Genomic DNA, 16,120 nt, shown 5'->3' on the forward strand with positions numbered 1-16,120 from the left:
GGAATATAAGGGCCTGGGGTGAAACCCTCTGCCAAAGGCCTGTGGCAAGGGTGCTTGCATCAGACACCCTGTTTTTGGACAGGTGACCCTAGTTGGAGACCTGGGAAAGGGAACTAGGGCTATGACCTATCTCAAAACAGTCCCTATTTTAAGACAAAGAAATGTCAATGTCAAAGTCATTTACATTCTTGAGGGTAGAGAGGAGAGAGACAGAGATGGCTCTTGGAGATTGCCTTTAAGAGCACTGAACCTGCTGGGTACACCTGATTCTAGATTAAACTGGATTGGAAGGAGCCCTGTGCAGAATCAATTGGACTCAGAAATCAAATGAGGCAGAGTGAGTGGATTGAAAGGAACACTGTTATAGGTTGAATTATGTCCCCCCAGAAAAAGATATGTGGAAGTCTTTACCCCCACTACTTATTCGGAAACAGAGTCTTTATAAAGGTATCAAGTTAAAATGACGTCATTAGGGTGGGCCCCAATCCAAAATGACTGGTGTCCTTATGAAAAGGAGAAATTTGGACCTAGAGACTGACAGACAGGCGACACACACTCACACACACACACACACACACACACACACACACACACACACGTATGAAGAACACCATGTGAAGATGGAAGCAGAGACGGAGTGATGCATCTACTAGGCCAGGGAACACCAAACATTGCCAACAACCACAGAAGTTGGGGTGAGGCGTGGAATAGCCCTCAGAAGGAACCAACTTTGCTGACATATTGATGTTGGATTTCTGATCTACAGAACTGTGCGATGATAAATTTCTATTGCTTAAACTATCCAGTTGGTGGTACTTTGTTATGGCAGCCCTAGCACACGCACATAGGCCCTATGTCTCTTTTGTTACAGATCTAAGTTCCATGAGGATAGGGATTTTGTCCTGGTCATGGTGTATTTTCAGTGCGTGGCACAGAGTAGATGCTCAATAAGTATTTGCTGATTGAACTGGTCCTTTGAGGGACTGAAGTTATTTGACCAAGGGCACACAGAGAGCGATAGCGACAGCCACCATTTACTAAGAACTTGCTGTGCTGACATGCTGCTTAGTGTTTATGAAGGTCATCTCTAGTCCACAATGCAACCTGAAGGGTAGGTCTTGCTTTCCTCGTGTTACAGATGTGGAAATTGGGATTTAGATGGATTAAGGCCGTTGTGTAAGGAAACACAGTGAGGAAGTGGTGGACTTGGGATTGTAGTTCAGACCTGTCTGACTCCAAAGCCCTTGATCTCATCACTAACCAGGGCACAGGGGGAACCAGGCAGGCAGCCTGGGTCAGAGTCACCTGAGGAACAGACCCTAGTCAGAAGCTTGGGGCTAGGATTCCAGAATCTAGAGAGGGGCACTGATAGAGCCCACTCAGCAGGGCACACTGCCAGAGCAGGCACTCCTGGCAGAAACCTAAGTAATCCAATTTGGGCAGAAGGGTGGGAATGGGACTAGGGGAGGAGGAATAGGGGAGCCCTTTGTCAGCACCACAGCAGTGGGCGCTGGGTCACTTAGATGTGTGTGTGTGTGTGTGTGTGTGTGTGTGTGTGTGTGTGTGTTAGGGGTTGCCATGAGGTTGCCTAAGGCTTAGGGCCTGATACAGGTATGTAGTTCTGGGTGGACCTGTCCTAAACTCTGCAGAAAACATGTGGCAAGAGACTGTGTCTCAAGATGGCTGCTCCATGGCTGGCAGATCAACAGGAAAGCAGGCACATTTGAGCTTCCAAACCATTAGCTATTCCTTATACAATTTCCTATGTGAGGATGACATGACTTAGAAGGTCAAGAGACACATTTTTGGGGTCATGATAAGGACATGTTCCCTGGTGCCCCTTCAAGGCCACTCTAGAGAGAAACTTTCCTTTTTCACCTCTTATCTGGGAAGAAGGAATTCTTCTGGCCAAAACTGAAGGCTTTTCCCATTTAATCTCTAATCCTCAGTATAGAGGAGCATTTCTCAGCCTCTTCTATGCAGAGACCCACATTTGGGTGCCAGGCCTATTCTTTTCATCGTATCCCTGGTACCTAGCACAGTGCTTGGCACAGAGATCTTCAATAGATGTTCTTGGAATCAATAGAATGAGAGGCATGTTTGGGCTGGACCTAGTAAGACTGTTCATACCATGGAAAAATCTTTAATAGAGTGACCTCACCTCATTATAGGGACAGAAGGGCAGGGGACATCTGTGGGTCCTTGGGCTTCCTGGTGAGAGAATGGCCTTGTTAGAAAGGGGGAACCTCCTGGGCTCTGTGCTGGGGACAGGGAGTTTGCTCAGACCTGCTGAGCCAGCTCTTGCTAAACTCTGAAATGGGGAGAAAGTGAGTCTCTGGGGCGACCCAGATTTACCTCCCCTCAATATTGTAGTTATTATTATTGCTGTTGTTGTTATTATCTCAGAGCATTATGAACCAGCTATACTTCTAGAACATTAATAGGTACGTGATCTCCTGGAGAGTCTGTTTAAAATGCAGGTTCCTAGGCTTTTGCACTGTCAATCTTGATTTAGCCAGTCTGGGGAAGGACCTGAGGAATCTGCTCACAGGTGATTCTGGAACAGCTGGCCAGAGGGTCACACTTGGGAAACTGATCCCTAAATTTCCTCCTCTGTGGAATGATGAAGGTAGATGAGCTCTCAGGTATCTTTCAGTTGCAAAAGGTCTAGCATTCTTTCCAGTGGTGAGAAATATGAGCACAAGAAACTTGCTTTTCTGATGTTAAATGTTTACCTCTGATACCTGACCTTGACCTTTTATGTGCTTCAGGAAGATGTACAGTTCACTGGCCCAGAGGATTACCTGGTTTCCAGGCAGGTGTGAGAATCACTACCCCCAAAGCAGGAAGGAAGATCGAGAACTAGAAAGGACTGTGGCCCCCACCAGTAGCCCAGCACCCTTTCTCTGCTGTCCCTGTAGATCAAAGGGATGCTAATGTGGGGGAATGTGCATATTTTTCAGACGCTAGCTCTCCGGGTGGGTGCTTTCTTTTATGTCATGAAATAACATGAAAAGAGGAAACCCATGGCTTTGTATTGCCTCCTGTGGTGGAAGGTTCCAGAGATGTGAAGTCTCATACTGTGTCCTCCTACCATGTGACTGTGCCGTGAGATGAAAGAAGGATTGGACATGAGTTGCTGGCCCTTCCTGGAATGGCATTTGATACTGAAAGTGACTCAGGCACCTTGTGCCCTGTTGTCCCCAAAGGGCTCTGCACCTTAGGATGTGACCACAGGCTAAATGGTGCCATAAAGAGCAGGCTTGTTGATGCTTTGGGAAGCCTGAGGCTTTGGTTTCCTGTCACAGAGGAGTGCTGAGGTGGTGTAGAATCTCCATGAATAATAACATAACTAGCATCAGTTACCCTGAGGCTGACATCTGTGGAACAAGCCTCAAACTCACTCTGGCTAAGTTAACAAGCTTGACTCTGCTGTGTGAAGTGCTCAGAGCAACAGAGCCTCGTAGGGGAGACTGACGGCCAGAGGCTTTGTGCAGTGTGTGTGTACGTGGTACGTGTGTAGTGTTTGTGTGGTACGTGCATGGCTGTGAGTGTGTGTGGTGTTTGTGGGGGGATGTGTTTGTATAGGGTGCAGTGTGTGTGGGGGTGTGTGGTGCGTACGTGGTGTATGAGTGGTGTGTGTGTGTGTGTGTGTGGTAGGTGTGGGGGGTGTATATGTAGTGTAGGCGGTGTGTGGTGTGTGTGTATGGGGTGTGTATGTGTTGTGTGTATATAGGTTGTGGTATGTATGTGTGGGGTGTGTATATGTGGTGTGGTGTGTATGTGCGTGTGTGTGTATAGTGTGTGTGTGTGTGTAGTGTGTGTGTGTAGTGGGTGTGTGCGTGTGTAGTGGGTGTGTGCGTGTGTAGTGGGTGTGTGCGTGTGTGTGTGTGTGTGGTATTTGGCAAGGGGAAGAATCCAGGCCCTGTGTCCTGGGTCTTAAAAGAGCCCCCAGAACCTCAGTGGTGACTCATTTTTGTAGGAGAAACCCCTTATAACAATAAAGTCGATCAGAATTTGCCCTCTCCTCATTTCCAGCAGGATTTCCTGGCTGTAGCCCCCATGTGCAGGATTTGGGGGCTATGCTTGAAACATTACTTGTACAATTTCTCCCCTCTCAGAGCCCCAGGAGGGTGCACTGTCACCTCGTTCTTGTTCCAAGTTAAACAGAACTCAAGAGCCTTTATACTTGTCGTTACTGCCCAAAATAATCTCCGGTCTTTATGGAGAATAGAAGGCAAGACATGACAGCCCTGAAATCTCTGGTTGTTACTGCACCCACCATTTGTCCCCATAAAGTACTATTACTGACACCAATACCAACACAGACACCAGCAAGTGTCCATGTGAGCGTGGATACCAATCGGAATACAAATATGGAGATCAATACTAATGAGACCTCCCTGCTCCCACCAGCGTTTGCGCTCCATTGCTAAAGCTGAAGAGGCCTCAAATATCACAACATCCAAGTTCTGGGTTCTGCTGTGGCCGCTTACTCAACTGCTCTCAGCTTTCTATTCTTGTCTGTAAAGTGGAGCCAACACACCTGCTTACCTTCCTCACTGAGTGGTGTTGAGGAGTCAAGGAGATGATGGATGTGGACACACAAGTAAACAGGAAAGGGTCTCAGAAAATGGCAGCTCTTCCTCTTATGATTATTCTTTTCCATCTAGTAAGTTTCTATTCAGGAGTGCCATTCTTTCAGCTTGCGCTGACCCTCCCCATCAGCAACCCCTCTGAAATTACTACTTGTCCTGGGTGAGGAGTGCAGGCAAGGCTCTGCAAGCTTCCGACAGGCGCTGAGGATTCACAGAACAGGAACTGAGCTATATTTAGGGTGTCCTGGGAATTTCCCAGATCCTCTTTCAAACTCAGGCAAGCATGGGGATCTCCGAGCAGAGGGTAGAAAGATCCTTCTGGAACAGAGATGAGATGGAAGCCTGAGGGGAGAGCAGAGCTGGGGTGACACTGCACAGCAGATGGTGAGGGTCTGCAGGAGACATCAGGCATGAGGTGTTGGGCTTCACTCCGGAAAAGGCAGGTGCCTTGGGACATTGCTGAGGGCAGTGGAGGGTTCCAGCAGCGGAAGCAGCTCCATGCAGTGCCTCGTCAGCCTAGCATAGGGACTGTCCATGTGGGGGTGCAAGTGAGGGTTGAAATTTGGTGGTGGGTGGGGAAGGAATGCCTCAATCTTGCTCTCCAGGATTTGTTACATGGTTGGCTGGTCAGGGTGTGGGGAGATACATGGGAGAGCGTGGTCTAATCACTTATCTCTCTTTCCTGAGCATCTCTGAATGAAAGTGTAGCCTCTTTGAGTTGGCCTCCAGATGTACCTAACTAAACACCCAGGGTAAGTCTTTCCTCACTTTGCCAGTAGGCTCTTAAAGGAGTAGTATATTTTCCCTGTCCAACAGAAGTGGGATAAAAAACAGGTTTCTTCATAGACTCATAAAGTAGAAGTGCTTCTCCAAAAGTCTCTGCTAGAATATTCTTTGAGCTTCATTTGTCTGGGAGCCTGTTGAATTTCCAACCCCCACCCCCTGCTCCCCACCTCCTTTTGTGTTAGAATCTGCTTCCCAAGGACCCCCTTCCTAGATGATAAAGGGCAAGGTAGTTCCTGAGGGTTCAGAGGTCTGCTCGGTTATGGGGTAGAGCCTGGTATCAACTTGTAAACGCTGAAGAGACTTTCCCACCTAGCCTTCTGTCAGAGTCCCCTCTTAGCTTTCAAAAGACCAGGCAAACACAAAAAGGTGTTTTTAGCTAGCCAAAGTCTGCCTCTCTAGTGATGTCACAAAGCCAGAAAGATAGCTCTTCTGTCACATCACTTTAAGGAAGGCTTTTAAAAAATGAATGAAGAATAAATCAATGCACTACCACCCCTTGCTCCCCATCCCCCACAGACATCAAAATTTGTTCAGAGAGGAGGGACTACAAAAGCTTTCATTTCGAATTTTAAAAACATAATGAATGCTGATATTTCAAAGCGATTTCCCTCTTTTTAAGCACTTTCATATCCATTATCTTTTTGTCTCCTCACGCTCACTCTTGACTCTGTTTTATGGTTGAAGAAAGAACTGTGAGGCATTTAAATAAGTTGTCCAGATCTGACAGCTGCTAAGTGGGAAAAGGCAAGGGGAAATTCAGAACTTCTGACTCCAGCACTATCCCACCATACCCTTTAGGTGATTTGGGTGGGTTGTGATGTCTGGGGTCCCTTTAGCTTATGAGCAGTAGAAGAAGCATGCCCTGCTGGAAGCGAGCCTGGAGGGTCTCTCTCCACCCAGCAGAGCCTCCGGGGGTGAGCAGGACATAGTCTAAACTATCGAGTAATGCAATCTTTGCCTTGAAGACGTAATGCAGTCTGAAAGCCCACAGTGCAGAGTAGGCTACTACTGGAAGATGAAACTCTACAGGAAAAATGTGGAAGCTGCGTGCCAGGACCTGGTATCAAAGAAACAATAGTGAGAACCAGCAGCAGATCATAAAAGCAAAGCTGTAAAAATTATAAACCTATGTCATTATGTAAAATCCTAAGACCACCTTTTAAATCCGAGACTGGGCATTGGTATACTTCCAGTATTGATGATACAAATGGCCCCCGTGCCCTCTAGGCTGTTTATGAGACCCTAATACAACAACTCGTCTCACCCACAGCATTGTTTCTCCACTCCCCCACACATGCTGACTACAATTTGTTGATGATTTGTTTCACTTCTTCTCTCGTTATAGTTAATCAATTATTGTTCATCTTTCTGCCAGACCCTTTGCTCCTTGACAGCAGGATTCTGGTCAATGTTACTCACATCCCTCTAGTGCCTAGAAGAGTCTCTTGTAAGCAGTAGGTATAATAAATATTTGCTTAATTGAATGTGATACCCTGATAACTGGCTGAACGCTTGGACTAAGTTTGAGTGTGATGTTTTCCCTGCAGTACAGTTGTCTCCCCTTATCCACAGTTTTGCTTTCCATGGTCTCAATAAGGTCTGCAACTGTAAAATGGAAAATTCCAGAAATAAGCAATTCATACATTTTAAGTTCTGTGCCACTCTGAGGAGGGTGCTGAAGTTTCTCACCATCCTGCTCCCTCCTGCCCGGGATGGGAATCATTCCTTGTCTAGCATATCCACGCTGTATGCCGTCCTCGCAGGGCGGTCACTTAGTAGCTGTCTGGTTTCTCAGATGGACGCCTGCAGTATCCCAATGCTTGTGTTCAAGGAACCCTTATTTTACTTCATCATGGCCCCAAATCGCAGGAGTAGTGATGCTGGCAATTCGGACATGCCCAAGAGAAGCCATAAAGTGCTTCCTTTAAGCAAAATGTAAGTACAGTACAATAAGATATTTTGAGAGAGACCATATTCACATAACTTTTATTACAGTATACTGTTATAACTGTCCAATTTTATTATTAGTTGTCATTAATCTCTTACTGTTCCTAATTTATAAATTAAACTTTATCATAGGTATGTATGTATGTATAGGAAAAAACATAGTATGTATAGGGCTTGGTACTAGCTGCTGTTTCAGGCATCAACCAAGGGTCTTGGGACATATCTCCCACAGATAAGAGGGGACTACTGTATTTTTCTCCATACATAAAACATTGTCTTTGAAATGACTCCTCAAAAACAAACTGAGGTCTATAACAAGAGCCTTTAAATGTTTTTACTTTTAACTCAATTGCACTCTTGAGAATGTATTGAGGAAATAATCTGAAATACAAACAGATATTTCTGCATGGAGAGCTCATCATAGTATTATTTGTAACAGTGAGAAATTGGAAATGATCCACATGTTCTAACACTTTTGGAGGATTACATCAAATGATGCCTTATCCATTTGATAAACTATTAGACAGCCATTGAAATTATGTTTATTAAAGCTTTTAACAACTTAGGGAAATGCTTAGGATATAATATTACATGAAAAAACAAGAATTCAAAACTATATATGGCATTTGATGTAAGATTATCTCAATTATGAAAACGAGGCATGAAAAAACTGTAAGGGAAAGTGAAAATTTTCAAATTGATGGCTCTAAGTGGAGCAATTTTAAATGACTGTTACTGCTATAGGCTGAGTGTTTATGTCTAGCCCCCATTTTGTATGCTGGGACCTGATCCTCAACGTGATGGTATTTGGAGATGAGGCCTTTGGAAGGTACTTAGGTCATAAAGCCCTGATGAATAGGATTAGTGCCCTAATGAAAGGGACCCCCAAGGGATCCCTTACCTCTTTGGCCATGTTAGGATACAGCAAAAAGCTGTCTAGGAAACAAGAAGCAGGCCCTCATCCGACACTGAATCTGCTGGTGCCTTAATCTTTGATTTCCCTTCCAGAACAAAATTTCTGTTGTTTATAAGCCACCCAGTCTGTGGTATTTTGTTATAGCAGCCCAAATGGACTACAACAGTTACTTTCTTTCTTATATGCTTTTGTATACATGGAGTTTTAAAGCCAAAATGAAAATAACCCCTCCTCAAAACCAACGCATAAAATATTACCTTTAAAAGTGAAGAGTCACCATAAAACAAGCGAAAACAACATATATTCAAAAATTAATTACTAATTATTATGAAAAAGACAGGAGAAACAAAAAGAAAAATGGGCAAACATATATGAACAGACAACTCAGAAAAGGAAGCAACCTGGCTAATAAACACCTGTGAACATTCTCAACCTCACAAGTTGAGGAAATGCCAATTAAAAGAACGAAGTGATAATCAATTTTTACTTAATGATGAACAAAAACTGAAAAGAGTTCTGGTGAATTATCTACTTCTTCCAACTTTCTTTTATAGTAATGATAAGCAACACAATCCTTGGGAAGGTATAATTACCATCTCACAAATATATATACACAGAGAGGAATAATATGTGGGTTCCTCATCTGTCGGAGGCATCAAATAGGGAAATCAGTCTGCCAGAATGAAAAGAACTTTATGTTTTGAATTCTGCAAGTGAGAAACTCTGAATGAATATTGTGTGTGACTGTCTTTCTTTTAAAATGGATGGTTCCTTTCTGGGTTCTCTGGGAAGCAGACTCTGAGACAGAGACCGGCACATAGGACGTTTACTGGGAATGTCCTTGGAAGGGAGCAGGATTCAGCAGAGGGAGAAGTCCAGCTGTGATGGAGTCCTGAGGGAACCTGCAACAGTGACCCTGTGGGCAATTCTAAAGATGGATGACCCTTCAGAAGTGTCCCGAGCTGGGTATTTATACCTGTGTATCAATCAGGAATGTGATATGACCCTGTGGAAGTGACTCTTCATTTAGCTGAGGCAATTCTTGATCATCGGATGTCTGTCCTCTGTGCCACTTCCAGCAGCTCAGGGAACAGGTTCTTCATTTCTGAAGAAGGATCTGGACGGTGTATCACAGTGTCCACCGCAACATGTGTACTTGAATTGCTCTCTTTTTTTTTTTTTCCAAAGACTTTTTTTTAGATCAGCTTTAGGTTCACATCAAAATTGAGGGGGAGGTACATAGATTTTTCCATATACCCTTTACCCCCACACATACGCAGCCTTCCCCATTATTATCATCCCCCACCAGAGTGGTGTATTTGTTACAATTGATGAACCTACACTGACACATTTTTATCACCCATACTCCATAGTTTACACGAGGGCTCACTCTTGGTGCTGTACATTCTATGGGTTTGGACAAATGTATAATAACATGGGAATCTGATGTGAAGAGGGCTGAGGTCAGGAGGTAACTTACTCTCTTATGCTTCCTGGAGTGCACATTCTTTAGAAAACAGCAAAAGTCACAATAAAAAGAGATTACTGGTGAAAATGTGGGAAGACTGACACTTTCATATTTTGCATTTGGGTAGGTCGATTTCTAATTTTGAAAAGTAATTTGGTAATATTTATTTTTAAAAGAACACGTCCCCATTTCCAAGCAATTCCATTTTTTGTGCATGTTTTCTTCAGAAATAAAAGATCCATTTCTGAGGATATATTTACAAAGATGCTTAATACAGTGATATATGTAATTGCCAAAACAAAAATCAAACAAATAAACAAACAAAAACCACCAGAAAGTAATCTGAATATTCATAAATTGTAAACAATGGAATAAAGTATGCCCAGTCACACTATGGACTATGATACAGCTATTTAAAAGAATCAGATCTGTATGCATTGACCTGGAGGAATGTTCTCGATATAGTGTTAAGTGGAAAATGTAAGACTCAAAGTAATACAAGTATGTGTTGATCATCTTATTTTTAGGAAACAAACATATCTGCCTCCCATATATGTTTAAGGAAGGATATATCAACATTTACTTCAGTTGTTACAGTGAGCCTGAATCACTTTATTGATAAAAAATTGATATGAAAACTCTAAAAAGAAAAAATGAAAACTCCTTGCTTTCTCCACCAAAACAAAGGGACCGACCCATCAACCCAAACTTTGTCCCTAGTGTTCCAGGGAGTGTTGGCTGAGAGGCTGGGATGGACACGTGACATTGTCGGCAGCCAAGACCTGGTGTCCTCTCTGCTGTGGCTTCGCTGTCTCCTCCCCTTTGATGAAAAAGTTCCCATCCCTTCAAAAAGCCCAACTCATCAACATTAGAAAGCTATCCCTGACTGTAGTTATACCGTTTTTACACAAAATTAGACCGAGGAAAAAAAAGGAAAAATTGCTTGGAGTTATACTCCCCTTTGACGATCTCAGTTGCTTTCCCTTTAGCACTTGCTGCTTTATCCTGAATCATTTAGCAAAGTTGATCTCGTTTGAAAACAACCCAGCCAACCTCTCCTTGCCTCGTCCTGGTCCATCATCTCACTTGTGATTTACAGACCCCAACAGACAGAATGTCTTCTCTTGATTTAAAGAATGATGACACACAGCTTGTCATTGATTTAAATAGGGACTGTCTCCCTGTCAGCACTAAGTATTCTACCTACCACTATATATATAATTCACTGAGATTGTACCTAGCATCTCTTCAAGAACTCTGGCCTTTTCTCGGTCATGCAGGTGCCCATACCCCTTGCAGCTCCTTGCCTGCCCTCTGGCTCCCTTACACACTGCAGGACGGACCCCTCCTCACACAGTAGCCTTGGGGGCCACCCCATTTCCCTCACACAGTAGCCTTGGGGGCCACCCCATTGCCCTCCATGTTCCTATTACTGACCCTTGGTAGGGGAAATAGCTTCTAGGTCCCCTTCCTTTAAATCTCAGTGTCAAGGGTCGGCCCGCCGTCTGCACTCAACTTTGGCCCCTGAGACGCGACTCACCTGGGCATTCAAGTGCTTGAAGTTCTACTTTGAGTATTTTTCCACATTAATGAATTAATGTACTCAAAGGCATTCAGGACACCTACTTTATGACTAGTACCAGAGACTGAGGATATAGAGATGACAAAGGAACATTTCCCTGCCTTCATGTCTTATAGTTGCTTACTGCCTAGTAGGTCACGGTAAAAAAGATGGATTGGGTAAATCCTTCTGCTCTAGGGCCAGCGTATCTTGTGTACTTCCTGGCACGAGCTCAGTTCTCTGCCAGTGGCCACTCCAGTCTAGATGGTACCTGTTCTCAGATATTAGCTCCAGGAAGCCTCTCCACTGTCCCTACATGGAACCCAGACATGGCCCCCTTTATTCTGCTAGAGGTGGTCATGCTGCCAGCGAATAGAATTACGAAATTCCAGCCCTGCTCAGACTCTTGTTCATTTCTCCTTTGTTCTCAGCAATAAGCCCTCACCTCATCTGTAGGTGATCATCTACTTCTTTTTTTTTTCAGGAAATAGGGAGAGAGGGGTCAGGGACCACCACCTTCTTTCAATGGAGAACTTCCCTCGAGATATTGTTTGGAATGGGTTGTATACATGAGGAAGAGTATACTGCCTCCATCTCTGCTCCAAATCATATCTGACATCACATTTCTGGAACCAGGCAAGGTGCATCCTTTCAGAGACCTGAGACATTATGCAGTAGAGGGATTGTCCTCAGCTTGGTTATTATGGGTCCATTAGAAGAAATTGAAAGGGGAATTTAACCCCAGCCACTTACAGAAGATAAAGAGAAGGAATAATGAATGCTCTTTTAATAGAGTGGCATTAGGGCTCCAGCAAAATGTCCACAGCCTTATTTTTTACACTTTTACAAATTTTGTATTTTTGCCTCACTCTGTATTCTAATCTCTTGACCTTACATAAATACTTAATACAAAACCCTACTTTTTTTTTTTTTTTTTTTTTTTTGCTTGTTCTAATAGCTTTGCAGACTGCAGGTTTTGAATCTTCAATTATGAAAAGCATTGACTGAGGTTACACTCAGATGATCCTTGGAATGCTGTGGGGTGAACATCCAGGAGGGGAAGACATAACAAAACGAAGCCGTGGTTCATGGGAAGGACTGGGGATTCCAGTGCGTGGAGGAAAATGCTGGAATTCTGAGCCCATGTGGACACCACTGCTAAGCATACCTCATGGCAATGAAGCATCTCTTACTGTCTCTTCCTCATACAGTGACAGTACTCCTGGGGGCTCCAGTGGGCACAGCCACTCAGGAGGGGGAGGGAAGTGCTAGGATTGTAACTCAGAATCCAGGAGCTCCACTTGGGTCACAGCTGCCAAAAGGAGATGCTAAGTGCTGCAACCCTGACTTGTGATTGTTTCTCAAGTGCCAGAGTTTGGCTGTGGTTCCATGATGGAGGCTAATTCCTCATTAAAATACACTGAGAGAGAGAGAGAGAGAGAGAGAGAGAGAGAGAGAAATTCACAGGGAAAGGATTTCATGGGGCTGACAAAACCACATTGCCCACTGCACTCATGAACCACCTGGAGTGGGACCTGAGAACCTGCGTTTCCCCAGCTCTTGAGTGATGCCAATGCCAGATTTACCATTTTGAGAAGCAAGGAAAAAGAGGACCAAACGTCTTAAAGAAAAACAAACACCGGAACACTTTCTTCCAACAAAATCTTATATGAAGAATATTTATATGAAGATTCAATAAATAAAACAGATAAAAGTGGAGCTACCTTGGCTGAAGTGAAGGGACAGCCAGGAGCCTTGCCCCAAGTGCTTTGTCTCCCCTCAAAAGTCATGAACTTCAAAGAAATACAAGGTAACTTTGCAGAAGTCCAGTGATCTGGACCCACTCCCTGCCTTTCACTAAAGGCTTCCATGTCTAATATTACTCACATGTGACTGCCCAGCACTTGAAATGTGGCTGGGGTGACTGAGGAACAGAATTATTAATCCAATTTAAATTAATCTAATCTAAATTCAAAGCTTTAGCTGTGTGAAGTATTTTTCTGTTAAGCACAACTTTATTGTTTGGTAGGACATTTCATTACACCGCGTTAGCTCTTACTATATAGTCTACTCATAAACATTGCCCCATCTAGTTGGTGTCAGGTGATCAATTCAGTTTGACTCTTTAAATTCGTATCTGATATAACTTGTATTATCTTTATTTGCATATTTTATGCATACAACAGGAGTTACAGAGATATCTATGTAAATTATAATTAGTAATAATAGTGTATAAAAAGGCATGGAGATATATATATATCAAACGGCAAGTTATACATTTTATAACTTGCTAAACATTGTCAAGTTAATCTTAGAAAATACTGAACCGATTTACAACATCATCAACATTGTAAATTGGTTCAGAATATCAGCCTCCTGAGGCCAACTTTTAAAGGGATGTGGAATGATTAGCAATGTGGCACTGAAGAAGTTGCTTAGTGTTCTGAAACTCAATTTCTTTAAGCTGTAAAATGGAGATAACAATATAAGGTTGAAAATTAAGTGAACAAATACATAGGCAAATACTTATATAGTATTAAATTATGACTCCAGTTTAAAAAATTGCAGTATGATAGTAGTTTCTTATGTAAAGGACATGGTTGGTGGTCTCTGCTGGGGGTATAAATTACTAGGTGAGATGGGAGATGGTTACTTTGGAGACTTTGGGTGGCAGAAAAATCAGTCACATAATGGGAACTGTTAGAGCTGCTAGAATCAGTCAGACATGTTTGGGGAAGGAAATAACGTTATTTTTTGTATACTTGATTCTCTAGCTACAAAGACATTTAAAATAATTGTAGGAGCTGATATCTCATATATACATATATACATATACATATATATGTATATGTGTGTGTGTATATATATATATATATATATATATATATATATATATATGCCTAAGAACACAATCCCTGGAATATTTATTTCAAAATGAATATTTTCTATTTCTTAGCAAACAATGTCCTGAAGAAAAATCCCCTTGGGTGATGATTTGACAAATTCTGCAATGGGGTGGGGATGGGTGGGGATCTATAAACAGTTCTGAGAAACACTAAGAAAACCAGCTTGTCAGCTGTTTCATGTCCAAATATTGTTTCTCAGACTGGGGATTTCCTAGACCTACACTCTCCAAAATGCTTGGTAGCCATTAGTGATATGTGGCTATGGAGTTCTTGAAATGTGGGTTCTCTAAACACAGTATGAAAAAAAGTGTAAAACAGCTCATCAATAATTTTTACATGTGATTACATGTTGATATGATAATGTTTTGGACATATTAAGTTAACTAAGACATATTATTAAAGTTAGTTTTTCTTTTTCCTTTTTCAAATGTGGCCACTAGGAAATTTAAAATTACATATGTGGCTCCCATCCTATTTTTATTGAACAGTGCTAGTTCAGACCCCTACATCTGCCTTCAGCACTCCCAGCAAACTTCTATAACCACTTAGATACTTTCGAATATGCATTCACAGCTCTGAATAGCTCTGAGCTGCGAATACGCACTTGGGGAGAAAAGTAGCCGGGTGTTCGCCTTAGACAAGGACCTGTGGAAATAAATTGGAAACGGCTAAGATAAAAGGCTGTTGCTAGAACTCAGACCAAAACCTCACCTCGGTGAGGTTTTCTAGAAAAATCCTAGAATTTTCCTATATGTTTTTTCTTTAAATGGACCAGTAATGAGGCCAAAAGTCTGACAGAAATAGCTGAGAAAAAACATTTTTTTCTTTTTCTTTTATTTTTCCAAGACCAGAAAGATAAATTAATAATAAACTAATAATGTAGTCCTTCTGTAAAGGATGAAAACTATTTAGATTAGAAATTAATGTCAGTGTGGATCCTCTGGGAAGCAGAGCACACAAGAGATTTATTGGAAGCAATGTCTGTGAAGGAGAAAGGGGGAGGAGGCAGGAGATGGCAGGGAGAGCCTTCAGGCCATAATGTAGGTCTGACACCTGTGAAAAGAGAGAGGGAAGGAAGAACTGGGTAGATATAAACAACAGGAGTGCCAGAGCTCAGAGGCTGCCTGTTGGAGAAAGCTTGTGCCAAGCAGGATGGGCCAGCACCATTGCACTCAGGCATTGGGCGGGGCCACCTTGGGGGAAGTATGGCCTTGACACCACAGGGAGGTTGGTCCACGGGGCACTAACTGGGCTGTCATGCAACTCCGCTCCCCTTGGCAGGTCCTCTTGAAGGAGAGCTGAGTAGCGCCCTTCAACACCCCCACAGATATATTGATATTTGACACCAGGTATTGTGCTGATTTGATGTTAAATTTACAAATCCAGGACATTTCATTGTACTTTACTCCATACCATGTGTTTTAGTGAAAAACAGTCCTGACAACTTCCTTTAGAAACAGGGCACTTCTGCAAACCGATGTCCTGGGTCAAGACCAGAGTCAGGACAGCAGATTCTGCCAGTCTTGGCTCTGTCGTGCTCTAGATGCTTCACTTCTTGCAGCCTCACTTTCCCATCTGTAACATTGTTGTGAATCATAACATCTACCTTGTGGGCTTGTGATTATTGAAAAGAATACCATGTGAGAGAGTTCTTCTCAAAGGTTAAGACTGTCTGGTCACTTCATTCATCTACCAATGGTCTTACCTACTGGAAATAGGTTATGAATGCTACGGACTTCTGTGTGCAGATAAGGTCACGTTGAATTTTTTCAGCTATTGGCAAAATTAGGTTTGAAAATATTTTCACCTTGGTCTTAGACTTATCGGGGTGATCACTTCGTAAATTATATAAATGTCTAATCACTGTGTGTACACCAGAAACTAATGTCATATTGTATGTCAACTGTAATTGAAAAGAAAACTTTTCATCTATGAAAA

Source organism: Rhinolophus sinicus, linkage group LG03 (assembly GCF_036562045.2).
Source record: "Rhinolophus sinicus isolate RSC01 linkage group LG03, ASM3656204v1, whole genome shotgun sequence".
NCBI lineage: Eukaryota > Metazoa > Chordata > Mammalia > Chiroptera > Rhinolophidae > Rhinolophus > Rhinolophus sinicus.